Genomic DNA, 16,129 nt, shown 5'->3' with positions numbered 1-16,129 from the left:
CTCAGATAATTCCTTTGTTCACATTTTCAATCAGTCCTCTTTTCAACCCCCAATTCAACCACTGTCAGGATTTCTACCATGATAAAGTTAGCTTGATCTTGACTTTCAAATAATTCATTCACATAAAATATATATTTTTGTTGTCTGACTTCTTTTACTCAACATGATGTTTTGAGATTTATTCATGTTGAGAGGATAAGTAGGCTGTTCTTTTAGCTGATGATTATTGCATTCTATGAATATACCAAAATTTGCTTATCCATTCTGCTCTTGGTGGACATTCGGGTTGCTTTTAGTTGTGTGACTATTACGAACCATGTTGTTATACAAAATATTGTAGAGGCCTTTTGTGTACATAAATTTTCATTTTTCTTGTAAAAATGCTAGGAATGGACTTGTCAGTTGGCAAATGCTGATTTTTTAAAAAATGGGATTCTGCTATTTTACACTGTCTCCTACAATATATTAGGTTTCCAGTTGCTCCACATCCTTGCCAACATACATCTTTTTGTCAACATTGTAAGTTTTATAATATTAGCCCTTTTGTGAGTGTGAAATGGTACCGAATTTTGGGTTTAATTTACATTTTTCTGATCACTAGTAATATTGAGTACTTTTTCATGATCTTATCAGTCAGTCTTATATCTTCTCTTGTAATGCAACAGAACAAGTCTTTTGCCTGTTTTTTAGATTTGCCCTATTATTATAATTATTATTCTGTTGTGGGAATTTATTATATATTCTAGATACAGTTTGTCTGATATATGTATTACTTATATGTTCTGAGTTCAGTTTTTGAATGCTGTTTTTGATGAGCAGAAGTTTTCATTTTATATGATTACTGGTTTTCTGTTTGTGTATCTTGAATAAGAAAATATTGCCTATATCAAGGCCATGAAAATATTCTCACATGATTCCCATTAGAAACTTTATATATCACCTCCTGTTTTTATTTTTATTTTTTTTATTTTTTATTTTTTTTTGTTTTTTTTTGTTTTTTTTTTTTTTTTTTTGCGTTATGCGGGCCTCTCACTGTTGTGGCCTCTCCCATTTGCGGAGCACAGGCTCCGGACGCGCAGGCTCAGTGGCCATGGCTCACGGGCCCAGCCGCTCCGCGGCATGTGGGATCTTCCCGAAACGGGGCACGAACCCGCGTCTCCTGCATCGGCAGGCGGACTCTCAAGCACTGCGCCACCAGGGAAGCCCACCTCCTGTTTTTAGGTCTAGAATCCTACTTGAATAAATTTTTATGTTTGATGTGACATATAGGTTGAGGTTTATTTCTCTTTCCACACAGCTATTTAAATATTTTTGCAGCATTTCTTCAAAAGACTATTACTCCCAATGAATAGTTTTAGCATGTTTGTAGAGAATCAGCCATATGATTATTTCTGATCTTTCTCTGATGTCCTCATAATTGACTTTTCTATCCTTACATTGACCCAAACCACATTAATTGTTTTACAGAAAACCTTGCAAGGAAGTCAGATAAGTCTTCTAACCTTGTTCTTTTCTAAGCTAGTTTTAGGTACTCTTGGTCCTTTGCATGTCATGACAATAGTTTTAAATTAACTTTATTGCTACAGGAAAAAAAAGAGTGCCAGGAGAAAACTGTAAGGAAGATAAAGTACATTTATAATACTGAATTGTATTTACCAATACCATCAATTTATGTCATCTGTTTACAAGGTGAATCATTTATCAGTGCCTACAACCATATTGTGTTGTATGATACAAAACACTGTAGATGTTATACGTATTACTAACACTTGATATCAAAAATGAAAAGATAATGTGAAACAGAAATTCATATTTAATTACAGGTATAACAGTTCATGCATTGATAATGAAGAAGCAGCAGTGTGATTGCTTTACAGTAGCCTAGCCTATACACTAATGAATGAATCAGTATAAAATTTTTATGGCATACAGTACTACAGTCATATTCATAATAGAGTATTAGAAATATTGTTTACAGTAAAAAAAAAACACCTGTGATGGTAGGCTGATACAGTTTCTTCAATTAAGAGAGAGAGAGGGGGAGTATAGGAGGGAGAGGGAGGTGGGGAGAGAAGGTGGGTAGAGGGAGAGAAGGTAGAGAGTACTGTTGGGAAATGTAATTCTTTGAAAGCAAAGTTGTAAAACAGAAAGAAAACTAACACATTATTAATTTTAAATATCACTCACCTTATGCCTATATAATGATAAACTAGTATCTACATATATTTTATGTAATCATGGCATACCTTTTTCTTAATTTTTTGGATATTTCTAGCTGATGTAGTTTGTCTATAAGTTTTTTTCAAATTGTTCTCAAGCTCCAAAATTTTTTCAATATATTTATTTAAAAATATTAATGTGTAAGTGAACCTCCTCAGTTCAAACCCATGTTATTCAAGGGTCAACTGCCCTTATTTTTTTATATTGTACTTGTATTTTGCAACCTTGTTAAATTTAAGTATTAGTTTTAATGTTTGTGTGTTAGAATTTTCTATGTACACACTCATATTGTCTGCACATAAATACAGGTTACCTCTTTTTTTTCAATATTTGTGCCTCTGATTACTTTTACTTGTATTTTTAGGCTGTTTGGAACTTTGCACTTCAACAGTATATGGAGTGTAAGTGGTGAGAGAGGACATTCTTCCCTTTTTCTTGATCTTAAAGGAAATGCTCCAATAATTCATCCTGAAGAATGATGTGAGTCATTATTTATTTTTTGTTTTATCTGTTTTTATAGATGCCCTTTCTTAAATTGAGAAAGTTCTATTCCTACTCACTGAGAAATTTCTTTATGAATGTGTATTGATTTTGCTAGCTGATTTTCCTTCATTTAGTAAATAATCAATTAATGTTCCTTCAATGATTAAATAAAGATTCCTGGGATAAAACACACTGGATCAGGATATATTATGAACTTTGAATATTGCTGTATTTTACTTGCAAATTTTACATAATAATTTTTAGTCTATATTTATGAGAGTATTGGTCTTTAATTTTTCTTACCTTGAATTATCTTTCTGGGGTCTTTGTACCCTTCTGGCCACTTAAAATGAGTTGAAAAGTATTTATTACTCCTTTATTTTCTGGAAATATTTCTTTAAGCCTGACATTATTTCCCTCCTTAATGCTTGAGAGAATCTACAAGTCAAATTATATGCCTAGAGTTATATTTTGAGGAAGACTTTAAATTACAACTCTAATTTCTTTTACAGATACAGAGTTATTTAGATCTGCTTCTTGAAACAAGTTTGGTAAGCTATTTTTCAAGGAATTTTTCCCTTTTATCTATGTGTTCAAATTTATTGGTATTATGCATTAAGCTGTTCGGAATATTATCTTACTGTCCTTTTCATGTGCCTAGGATCTGTAAGATGTTCTATCTTCTTTACTAATGTTGATGGTTTGTATTTTCTCTTTTTTTTTCTATTGGTCTTGCTAAGGTTTTATTAATTTTATAAAAATTTAAAACAACTAATTTAAGTTTAGTAAACTTTTCTATTGCTTTTGAATTATCTATTTTATTAGCTTCTGCTCTTACATTTATTATATTCTTTCTATCCACATTGGGTTTATTTAGTCTGTATTTGGGGACTCTCAAAGTGAATGATAAATCATCAATTTAAATTTTTTTCTTTTCTAATATAGACATTTTAATGCTTAAAATTTCCTCTAAGTAATGCTTTAGCTACATTCCATAAAAATTTACCTTTGTTTTCATTTTTATTCAGTTCAAAATATTTTCTGACTACTTGCCATTCATACTTTAATACATGGGCTACGTAAAAGTGGGCTGATTCACTTCTAAAGAATGAATATTCTGTTTATTTTTGATATTGATTTTTAATTTAACTTTGTTGTCAAAGAAAATACCTCATATGATTTCAATTATTTGAAAATTTATCGAGCTTGTTTAAGGGTGTATTTTGGAAAATGTTTCACTTCTACTTGAAAACAGTGTATATTCTGCAGTTGTTGGATGTAGTGAGCTACAAATGTCAAGTTAATTTGGCTGAAAAAGTTAATTTGGGTTGAAAAGTATTCATTCTATTGAATACTGAGAATGGAGTGTCACAGTCTCTAGCTATAATGTGGGTTTGTCTTTCTTCCTCTAGTTATTTTTTTCCTTATGTGATTTGAAGTTCTGTTATTGGAGCATGGACATATAGGATTATTATTTCTTCTTAAGCAGTTAACTGTTTTGCTATTAAAACTGCCCTTTTAATCTCTGACAATACTTCTTATCTTGAAGAATATTCTATCTTATCTTAATGGAGCCAGCATTGGTTTTCTTACGATTAGCTTTTGCATGATATACCATTATTTGCCCATCCTTATACTTTTAAACTGCCTTTAATTATATATTTAAAATTCTCCTCTTAAAAAGAGTATATGGTTGAGTCCTACTGTTTTCAATAGTTGGTTCAACTATTACTTCCTTTTTAGCTTTTCTGAATATCACCAGAAAGATTAGTTTGCTCATTTTTAGATATACCTCTTCTATTGTCTTGAAACATTGAATTTTAATTATTTATTTTATTTTTCTTCCCACTAGACTATTATCTCCTTAAAAGTAGAGAGTGCATCCCTAACTCTTTTGTATTACTAGTGTTTGATGTAACATTTGAAAAATACAGGTTCTGCAGTATTGTATGTTGAATAAATGAGTGGTGATCCGTATAGATCATGGAATTATAAAATATATAATTAGGGAAAAGGGAGAATATTATCTAATCCTTAAGATATTAAGTCAATATACTCTAGTAATCATATGAGCACACTTTAAGCCCCATTTACTATTCAATTAAGAGAAAAACAGCTATCACATAGTTTGAGTACTCTTTAAGAACAGCTTAAAAAATCTTTATCCCATAGCTATTGGCACTGAGTTCAGTATGAAACTGTTATAATTTTTTTTTTTTAAATAATACACAATGTATTTATTTATTTATTTATTTATTTATGGCTGTGTTGGGTCTTCATTTCTGTGCATGGGCTTTCTCTAGTTGTGGCAAGTGGGGGTCACTCTTCATCGCGGTGCGCAGGCCTCTCACTATCGCGGCCTCTGTTGTTGCGGAGCACAGGCGCCAGACGCGCAGGCTCAGTAATTGTGGCTCACGGGCCCAGTTGCTCCATGGCATGTGGGATCTTCCCAGACCAGCGCTCGAACCTGTGTCGTCTGCATTGGCAGGCAGATTCTCAACCACTGCGCCACCAGGGAAGCCCGAAACTGTTATAATTTAATGGAATCTCATTATTTAATTTGATCTGGAAGGCTTTATTTTAACCAACTTATACATTATAAAGATTATAAGTAAATGGGATGTCTTAAGCATAACCAATACCTGAAGCAAAAGTTAGCAGAATATAGGATGATATAGATGGATTCAACAAAGCATAGCAGCGTGGAGTCTAGTCAATGATAAAATAAACATCTTCACATGCTAAATAATGTCTCCAAAACATTCAATAACAATACATATAAATAATTTGCCAACAACTGTGGTCATAAATGAACAAAAAAACCCACAATATTTTTCTCTGGTTCTTATGATTTTGAAATAGAAGACATGATATTTGAAATTGATCAAATACTGGTGGTGCTGAAATATTTTTAAACGTTTGAAGATTTCTAACATAACAGAGATTATATTTCTTCTGAATTGTTACAAATTGAAAAAAAAACATGAATAAATAAATAGCAATTAAATAAGGTAAAATTTTGGGTCAGTGTTAGAATGAAATTTATATCATCTAGAACTGCCTAATAATGGAATGAAAGCTGCCTGCTATGGAGAAATTTCTATCAATAGGGAGAGGCCAACAATAACTAATTCACTTACAGTCCTAGAAGGGATTTTTTTTTAACCATGTAACCATTTCTTAGGAAATGACCATGGGACCTCAAATATATTAAACACGTAAGGGTGGTGCTGATTGAAGGGGCAGGAGTAGGGGAGCCACAAGACCTGGACTTTCTGTGTTCCTTACAGCTGGAATCAAGTTAAGGAAGACTTAGGTGTCTGCTGTATACTTTTTAAAAAAAAAAATTATTTTATATTGGAGTATAGTTGATTAACAATGTTGTGTTAGTTTCAGGTATACATAGCAAAATGACTCAGTTATACATATACATGTATCTATTCTTTTTCAAATTGTTTCCTATTTAGGTTATTACAGAGTATTGAGCAGAGTTCCCTGTGCTATACAGCAGGTCCTTGTTGGTTACCTATTTTAAATATAACAATGTGTACATGTCAATCCCAAACTCCCAATCTATCCCTCCTTCCCCCTGGTAACCATAAGTTTGTTCTCTAAGTCCGTGAGTCTGCTTCTGTTTTGTAAATAAGTTTGTTTGTATCATTTTTTTTTAGGTTCCGCATATAAACAATATCATATGATATTTGTCTTTCTCTGTATGACTTACTTCACTTAGTATGATAATCTCCAGGTCCATCCATGTTGCTGTAAAGGGCATTATTTCATTCTTTTTAATGGTTGAGTAATATTCTACTGTATACAGGTACCATATCTTCTTTATCCATTTATCTGTCAATGGATATTTAGGTTGCTTCCATGTCTTGCCTATTGTAAACAGTGCTGCAATGAACACTGGGGTGCACGTGTCCCCTCGAACCATGTTTTTCTACAGATATATGACCATGAGTGAGATTGCTGGGTCATATGGTAGCTTTATTTTTAATTTCTTAAGGAACCTCCATACTGTTCTCCATAGTAGCTGTACCAATTTACATTCCCACCAACAGTGTAGGAGGGTTCCCTTTTCTCTACACCCTCTCCTACATTTACTGTTTGTAGAATTTTTTCTTTTTTTTTTGCGGTACACGGACCTCTCACTGTTGTGGCCTCTCCCGTTGCGGAGCACAGGCTCCAGACGCGCAGGCTCAGCGGCCATGGCTAACGGGCCTAGCCGCTCCGCATGTGGGATCTTCCCGGACCGGGGCACGAACCCGTGCCCCCTGCATCGACAGGTGGACTCTCAACCACTGTGCCACCAGGGAAGCCCTGTAGACTTTTTGATGGTGGCCATTCTGACTGATGTGAGGTGATATCTCACTGTAGTTTTGATTTGTATGTCTGAATAATTGGTGATGTTGGACATCTTTTCATATGCTTCTAGGCCATCTGTATGTCTTTTTTTTTTTTTTTTTTTTTGCGGTACGCGGGCCTCTCACTGTTGTGGCCTCTCCCGTTGCGGAGCACAGGCTCCGGACGCACAGGCTCAGCGGCCATGGCTCACGGGCCCAGCCGCTCCATGGCATGTGGGATCTTCCCAGACCGGGGCACGAACCCATGTACCCTGCATCGGCAGGCGTACTCTCAACCACTGCACCAACAGGGAAGCCCTGTATGTCTTCTTTATTTGAAATGTGAACTCTTTAAGTCATCTTACCTCTTTTCCAAAACTTTCATCCCATATTCAAAAGATTTCACTTTTTTAAGGAATATGTAAATTTCTCCTCCAAAATTTTAAATTGCACTGACAAAAATTTCACAAAAATGTAGTACCTCATTTAAAAAATACCACATAATTAAGTCTTTGCAGCACTCACTCATATTCACGTATTTTCTATCTGACCACAACTGGATTCCTTGAGCATCTACATGCATGCTAACAAACACTTCAGACACATGCTCTTTGTGATATCTAACTACTTGAAGTGGCAAAAGTGTCTTTTTCACTTCTCAGATTAGAACAAAACCCAGGAGATAATGGCCATAACTGTCATTCTTTGTAGCTACATTTCACCTTCAAGTTGTAAATTTTAAGAATGTGAGTTTAGTATTAGTGTCATTGAGAAAACTGCTGCCTGCTTTGGACTGTAAATCATTTCAGCATGCTTAAAGTCAGCATGACCTTAGCATGAAATGCCAAAACTTGAAGTATTACAATATTTAGTTATTATATAAAATGCTCCACAAATAGATTCAATAGAATGTTTACCAAGAACAAAATAAAACAGAAAGGACTAAATATTTATATATGCTCAGCAGCAGACCCTGTTCCTTTCAATAGAATTTAACATTCTAGGAAGGCAGCCATATATTCTTTCAAATAAAAATTAACACTGAAATTGAAATAATACATTTTTTCAGTTAACTAAAATGTCTACACATATCACTTATTCCTATGCTCTACAGAAGATTATCAAAGAAATTGATGTAATTCCTCTCATTCCCAGAAGTTTACCATCAAATTCCATTGAAAAAATAAAACAAGAAAAATGCATCACTGATATTAGTGACAATTTGAAGGTCATAATAATCTCTGAAGGTCAATTTGTTGAACCACAGTTCAGTGCTTTTGCTGTATGTTGGGATAAACTGAGTGTTTTGCTGCAGCCTATTTCAATCAGGAGTTAACTTGTATATAATCAAGAAATACTTCACAAACTTCTGAGTTCCACTTTCCTAATCCAAAGGTATGATAGGGTGCAGCCAACCATGGTGATTCAACTTGGAACAAGTTATTATCAGATAGAAAACATGATGGTTGGCTGAAAGGTGCTGTAACTTTTAAAGGCATCAAATGTTTTACCAAATACAGTATGCACTTTTCCATTTGTCTGTTTTCTCAAAATAGATCATTCATGCTGTACAGTTGAGCCTCTTATGTCAAAGGCACCTGAACAAACTAAGAAAATAAGAGAACAAATCTTTCCCAAATTTTGTATCATTCCCATATAATTAGCTATGTATTAGATTTTGCTTTCTTCCATTTTGTTATTTTTTTTTCTCTCCCTCTGGAAACAGTCTACAGATCTCTCTGACTGAGAATAAGGCAGTATTAGGCTGCCTGCCTGGCCTTTCTGCCTCAGAAAATCCAGGGCTGATTTATGAACAATGAATCTAATGCAGTCTGGCAGAGAAATGGGATCACAAAATTAAAGATTTTTAAAAAAAGATTAGGAGTTAACACAGTGTTGATGTTGGGTTCTTGTATTTGCATATTAAAAGAGGGCCTGTATTTTGTATTCCTTAGAAAAGGGTGAACTTTTTATAATTACTTACATTTATAAAAAAAGAACTCAGTGGGCTCATTGGTCCCCCAAGTCTTTTTAGTTTATTCTTAGAGTTCAGATGGCATTTCTGCTATAAAACAGCCAGCCTGAATAAACTTCAAGAGTATTCTGGGTATTAACATGCAAATGAGAGACTGGAGCATAACTCTCTGCTGTGGTAATTCTTCCCAGACTGTTTTCTAAAAAGGCTGTCTGTGAGGGACTAAAGCACCCGAAACTGAGGTTGATTGCTAAGACTCTGAGGTTATAAAGTTCTATGCAAATGTAAGTACTAAACTTTAAAAGTCTTCAATTTATCTTACTCTTTGTATAGACTATTGAAAATAATCTGATGTTCAAAGAGCATTAAATGATATATAGATCAAGGCAGGGACACCCTGAAGCAAGAAATTAGACCTTTGCTACAAAATAGGCTACAAATTACCCTTAGGTGGCTGGTATTATATACTTGAAGGAAATAATTGATAATTGACTACCACCAAGACTTTCTGAGACATATTTTAGGGGAGAAGAATAAATGTCATAGCAAGGACTATTCTTTCCATTCATTAGTGAATTCAGCATTTTTTTTTCAAATATCCAGGACTTTTCTTTGCTGAGGTACTTTAAAATGTATACTATGACCATTTAGCAATATGAGAAGATATTTAAAATGAAGTCCTCTAACAAGTCACTTGCTTTACTATGTAATTGAATTTACTGTGAATTTTAAAGGGCTTGTGTGCATTTTCTCCCATGACACCAATTCCTAGTCATTTTATTTAATTATTCCTTTCATTATTTCTGGAAGTGATTATATGTAATCTTTACCAGTCCCTGCTATTTTAGTTTCCAGTTTAGAGCACAGAGAGGGAAAATATATATTCTTGCTTGGCAATAATGATTCCCAATTATTTCTAAACTAGATTTGCCCCTAAGATTCCAACATCACTAAGGGCTAAGAATAACGAAAGGCAGAAAAAAAAGAGGAAGAAGAAGAGGGAAAGGAGGATAAAGAGGAGGATGAAAAGAAGTAGGATTAGTGTTGAAAGTGGCAGTGTTAAGGAAGAAAGCTGGAAAAATTAATCTCCTTGTTGTGTTAATGTCCCTTTTTTATTATTGTCATAATGCTATTCCCAAAGCAACACTTTTCTTATACTACTCCTCTGCCATATTTCAGTGCACTCAATACACTGGTCCTAATCTATGTATTCAGGCATTTACCACTATAATTCCATATTAATAATTTGGTGTAGTAAGGCAGCCTTATTTTTTCTTCCCTCCTTTCTTCCTCTCTCCTTTAAAAGAAAGAAAAAGTTACTTTCTTCCAATAGGGTAGAATTAAAAGAAAGAAGTACTGGGACTTCTCTGGTGGTGCAGTGGTTAAGAATCCACCTGCCAATGCAGGGGACATGGGTTTGAGCCCTGGTATGGGAAGATCCCACATGCCATGGAGCAACTAAGCCCGTGTGCCACAACTACTGAGCTTGCGCTCTAGAGCCCCCGAGCCACAACTACTGAAGCCCATGTGCCACAACTACTGAAGCCAGCACACCTAGAGCCCATGCTGCACAACAAGAGAAGCCACCGCAGTGAGAAGCCCACGCACCACAACAAAGAGTAGCTCCCACTCACTGCAACTAGAGAAAGCCTGCGCACAGCAACAAAGACCCAGTACAGCCAAAAATAAATAAATTAAGAAAAAATAAAGAAAGAACCTTGACTGGGGTAGAGAGTAACTCAAAGATGAGTAAGATCATGGCTATTCTCAAAGTTTAAAGATTTATAGAAACTAAATTATAAACATAGGGAGTCAACTTTTGAAAGGTAGACATTGATTAAATTACAAGAGAGACACAAGATGTTGAGTTGGTTAAAAGAAAGCCAGTTAACGTCTATAAATTACAGAGGAAATAATTAGGATGGTCATGTTTAACATAAAGCCAAGGTTCTGCTCATGCTAGACATGAAGTGAAGAGTTCTTCCCCAATCCTGGTAGATGATGATTAATGTCCTGGTGCTTTTCTTGTTGTTGAAAAAAATCACATTGTAACTTTAAACGTTTAGAGAAGTCTTATCAGAAGTGGCAGCTTTTTAGATACAGAAGGACAGTACAACTTATCATCTGAACTGGGACACTTTTGAGAGTAAAAAGGAACACCACTGACAGTGGGACTGCCTCCATATTATCACCCTGTTTAGATAGCCAATATCATTTTTGTGTATTTGAAATCAGATTATATCAACTGATATCAATCTGAAGAAAGAAAAAAAAACATAGCTAAATGTATACTGAGAATCAGTTAAACATAAAATATCCATTAAGTGTAAACTAAGAAGGTGCCAAAAGAAGTATTTAGTTAAAATAAGCTTAACCCTATTATTATCAAAGCAGAAACAAAAAAAAAAGTGAAAAAATAAAGTACCTGCCATAAAGATAAATACAGTTTTTTTCTGAGAAATTTCTTATAGTATATGTAAAACTTACAGAATCCTAATTTACCACTTATAGGCTATTTATTTTAATTAGGGTGGAAATGTATTCCCAAAGTACCTTAGATTTTAGATCCAAGCATATAGTCATTTGTTGTATTATTGGAAAAATATACTATAAGGACCTTACATTTTCATTGCAACACACTAATTCTCTGCACAGTTATTATTGCAAATTCCGTATAATAAAAATGTAGGGCTTCCCTGGTGGCGCAGTGGTTGGGAGTCCGCCTGCCAATGCAGGGGACACGGGTTCATGCCCCGGTCCGGGGGGGGGCACACTCCCATGTGCTGCGGAGTGGCTGGGCCCATGAGCCATGGCTGCTGGGCCTGCGCGTCCGGAGCCTGTGCCCCGCAACGGGAGAGGCCGCGGCGGTGAGGGGCCCGCGTACTGCCAAAAAAAAAAAAGTAGATTGTTTTGTCAAAAAATCATTTTACTTTCAAGGAAATTTAAAGCAAATAGGTACTCAAGGTAAATGTCTTCAAAGAAGGAAGTATTTATATTCAATTTTCCCCCCATAATGGTATATTACCAATTAATCATAATCTTGAGATATTCTTAGAACACAGAATCTGAATGAAATTCACATAAAATGAAAGCAATCGTAATATTATTGCCCTTTGCATGTTGAAACATATATTTTTTTAGAAACTTAAAAAACTTGATTAAATTTGTGACTGTTTTCCCTATACAAAAAGAAAATTGAAAATTTCTAGTAACTATTTAATAAATAAATCGGGCTCATACATAAATATGAATATATGGCATTTCCCAAACTTTACTACCCATTGGAATTATTGTTGCTTAGTTCCCACCCTAAAACCATATAATTTCAATGATGTGGCATATAACCTGGGCATCAGGAATTTTAAAACTACCCAGGTTATTAAAATATATAACAAAGATCAAGAACCAGTGCACTATATAATTAAAAGGAAATCTTCTATATCCTCTTCCATCTGTCAATTTAGTTAAATATTCAAAAACCAAGTTTTGGAACAAATATCAGTGCTTGAATTTTGTCCACTGACTTACTTTCTCTTTGTGTACTAAATCTGACATTTAGAGATCCAGTCTTACATATTCTTGCCTCTTTGTCTTGCATTTCTTTTCTCTTCTTCCTTTTTTATCTTGACTATAATTTCAGCCTATGGTGATGGATATTTAGATTTCTAACCTCTAATCCTGACATTCACTTTGACATGCCAAATATTATCTACAAACATAGATTCTTTAATTAACCAACCAATATGCTTGTCATTGTTTTATACCTATCATCATTGTACTTCTCAACTCTTTTTCACTTTCTACTTCATGAAATTTCCATTAAAATCATGGCCTTCAATCTCTCTGAGGACTTACAGATAAAAACTACAATATTGCTTTTGATAAAATTTTTAGCTTCATTTCTTCTGTTATTCTCAAACTTAATGGTTCTATATGAAAACACAGAAACACTTTCATACATGTTAGATACATACTTCTATTGAGAAATTTCCTTAGAACCTACTGAATACATGTATAGATAGTGTTAGTCAAAATGATCAAGCTTTTCAGTAATCAAGAATATTTTTCTTCTTACCAATACATTTTTGCTCCAAAATATCTCTATCTTCAACTATTAACTTGAAATTTTAATATTGGCTACTCTTACTTCCTTCTACTGCAGGGCAAGTAGAGCAGAGTGTCAATACAAGAAAAGCAGTGGAGGCCTGTATAAAACCAGGTACTAAAGTGAGACTCCGTTGAGGGAGGAACTGGTTATATGCAAGTTCCATGTAAATGAGCCCTTATTTTAGAGATATTAACTTAGGCCACTGTATTTTACATTTCTAAAAAAGCAGAAATAAACTGTTGCCCAGACTAGCATTAGTATAGAAAGTTTTCTCTCCCTAACCATGCACTGAAATTACATAGAATCAAATGCAGCTCTTGTACTGCAAAGGGTATGAATTCAGTAATGGGTGGGATTGTGTATAAGTAAAGCATAAAATTATTAGCAAAATTATGAGCTTAATTTACTCACTTTCTTATTCATATATATCTTGGAACCAACTCATGAAACACAGAAAATAAAGCAAAAGGCAAATTGCTAAGTAATTTAGAGGGAACAAATTAAAGTGTAATGGCAACCACATAAATTTACTTATTGTATTGGTAAGTTTTCCACTGCATTATATTACCATTTGTAATATAACAATCCCCTTAAAACTTTACCTAAACATGTTATGATTCTCTGAAATATATTTTAACTTATCTTCAAAAGATATTTTATTTCTGAGTTTTAAAAATAAAATGAAGTAGATCCCACTCCTCACTGGTCTTCCTAAGTTTAAACTTCTCTTCTATTAAATGGTTAAAAATAATTTTAAATAACAAAGCTGCACCAAATAATTCATCTTTTGAACATGCCAAGGTTCTTTAAAACTAAATTGCCTTTATAATAGTTTCAATTACAAATTAACTTTGATTTGTTGCTGTTCTTGTCTATGGCATTTGACTGGAATGAATAACTGGTCTATAAATTTTAGTCTCAAATCTACATCTGGCAATTCATTAGGAATCATCTTTAAGACATTCAAGAAAACATGAAAAGAAACAAAAATAATTCTTCCATGAAAAGCACTCTTAATTTCAAAGGCAGAGTTCAGAAACAAATTATCTTTTGCATATTTTAATTTTAACAAAAAAGTGATTAAAATAAAAATATTTTCAAATTTTTGTCCTGTTAGGGCTAAAATAGAGCTCCATTAAAAAAATAGTGAAACTAAAGCACTTGGCATGATTAATATTTTAATCACTTATTCCTTATATCCTTTTGCTATACGAACTGTCATCAGTTGATATTTTCAGTTTCTCATTAAAAAAAAAAAGGTGGAGAAGAAGCAAGAACTACAGTCCTGAAGCCTATGAAACAAAAACCACATTCACTAAAAGACAAAATGAAAAGGCAGAAGACTATGTAGCAGATGAAGGAACAAGGTAAAACCCCAGAAAAACAACTAAATGAAGTGGAGATAGGCAACCTTCCAGAAAAATAATTCAGAATACTGATAGTGAAGATGATCCAAGACCTCTGAAAAAGAATGGAGGCAAAGATAGAAAAGATGCAAGAAATGTTTAACAAAGACCTAGAAGAATTAAAGAACAAACAAAAAGAGTTGAACAATACAAGAACTGAAATGAAACATATACTAGAAGGAATCAAGAGCAAAATAACTGAGGCAGAAGAATGGATAAGTGACCTGGAAGACAGAATGGTGGAAATCACTGCTGTGGAACAGAATAAGGAATAAAGAATGAAAAGAAATGAAGACAGCCTTTGAGACCACTGGGACAACATTAAACACACAAACATTAGCATTATAGGGGTTCCAGAAGGAGAAGAGAGAGAGAAAGGACCCAAGAAAATATTTGAAGAGATTATAGTCAAAAACTTCCCTAACATGGGAAAGGAAATAGCCACCCAAATCCAGAAGGCACAGAGAGTCCCAGGCAGGATAAATCCAAGGAGAAACACACTGAGATACATAGTAATCAAACTGACAAAAATTAAAGACAAAGAAAAATTATTTAAAGCAGCAAGGGAAAAATGACATATAATATACAAGGGAACTCCCATAAGGTTAACAGCTGATTTCTCAGCAGAAATTCTCCAAGCCAGAAGGGAGTGGCATGATATATTTAAAGTGATGAAAGGTAAGAACCTACAACCAGGATTACTGTACCCGGCAAGGATCTCATTCTGATTTGATGGAGAAATCAAAAGCTTTACAGACAAGCAAAAGCTAAGAGAATTCCACACCACCAAACCAGCTCTACAACAAATGCTAAAGGAACTTCTCTAAGTGGGAAACACAAGAGAAGAAAAGGACTTACAAAAACAAACCCAAAACAGTTAAGAAAATGGTCATAGAAACATACATATCAATAATTACCTTAAATGTGAATGGATTAAATGCTCCAACCAAAAGACACAGGCTCACTGAATGGATACAAAACCAAGACCCATATATATGCTGCCTACAAGAGACCCACTTCAGACCTAGGGACACATACAGACTGAAAGTGATGGGGTGGAAAAAGATATTCCATGCAAATGGAAATCAAAAGAAAGCTGAAGTAGCAATTTTCATATCAGATGAAACAGACTTTAAAATAAAGAATGTTACAAGAGACAAGGAAGTACACTACATAATGATCAAGGGATCAATCCAAGAAGATGATATAACAATTATAAATATATATGCACCCAACATAGCACTTCAATACATAAGGCAAATGCTAACAGCTATAAAAGAGGAAATCAATAGGGAAGCAATAATAAAATAAATAAAGTGGGGGACTTTAAGACCTCACTTACACGAATGGACAGGTCATCCAGAGAGAAAATTAATAAGGAAACAAAAGCTTTAAATGACACAATAGGGGGGCTTCCCTGGTGGCGCAGTGGTTGGGGGTCCGCCTGCCGATGCAGGGGACACGGGTTCGTGCCCCAGTCTGGGAAGATCCCACATGCCGTGGAGAGGCTAGGCCCGTGAGCCATGGCCGCTGAGCCTGCGCGTCCGGAGCCTGTGCTCTGCAATGGGAGAAGCCACAACAGTGAGAGGCC

The sequence above is a fragment of the Lipotes vexillifer genome, unplaced genomic scaffold (genome assembly GCF_000442215.2).
Source record: "Lipotes vexillifer unplaced genomic scaffold, Lipotes_vexillifer_v1.1 scaffold742, whole genome shotgun sequence".
Lineage (NCBI taxonomy): Eukaryota > Metazoa > Chordata > Mammalia > Artiodactyla > Lipotidae > Lipotes > Lipotes vexillifer.
The sequence above is the reverse complement of the archived record's forward strand: the minus strand, read 5'-3'. Positions refer to the sequence as shown.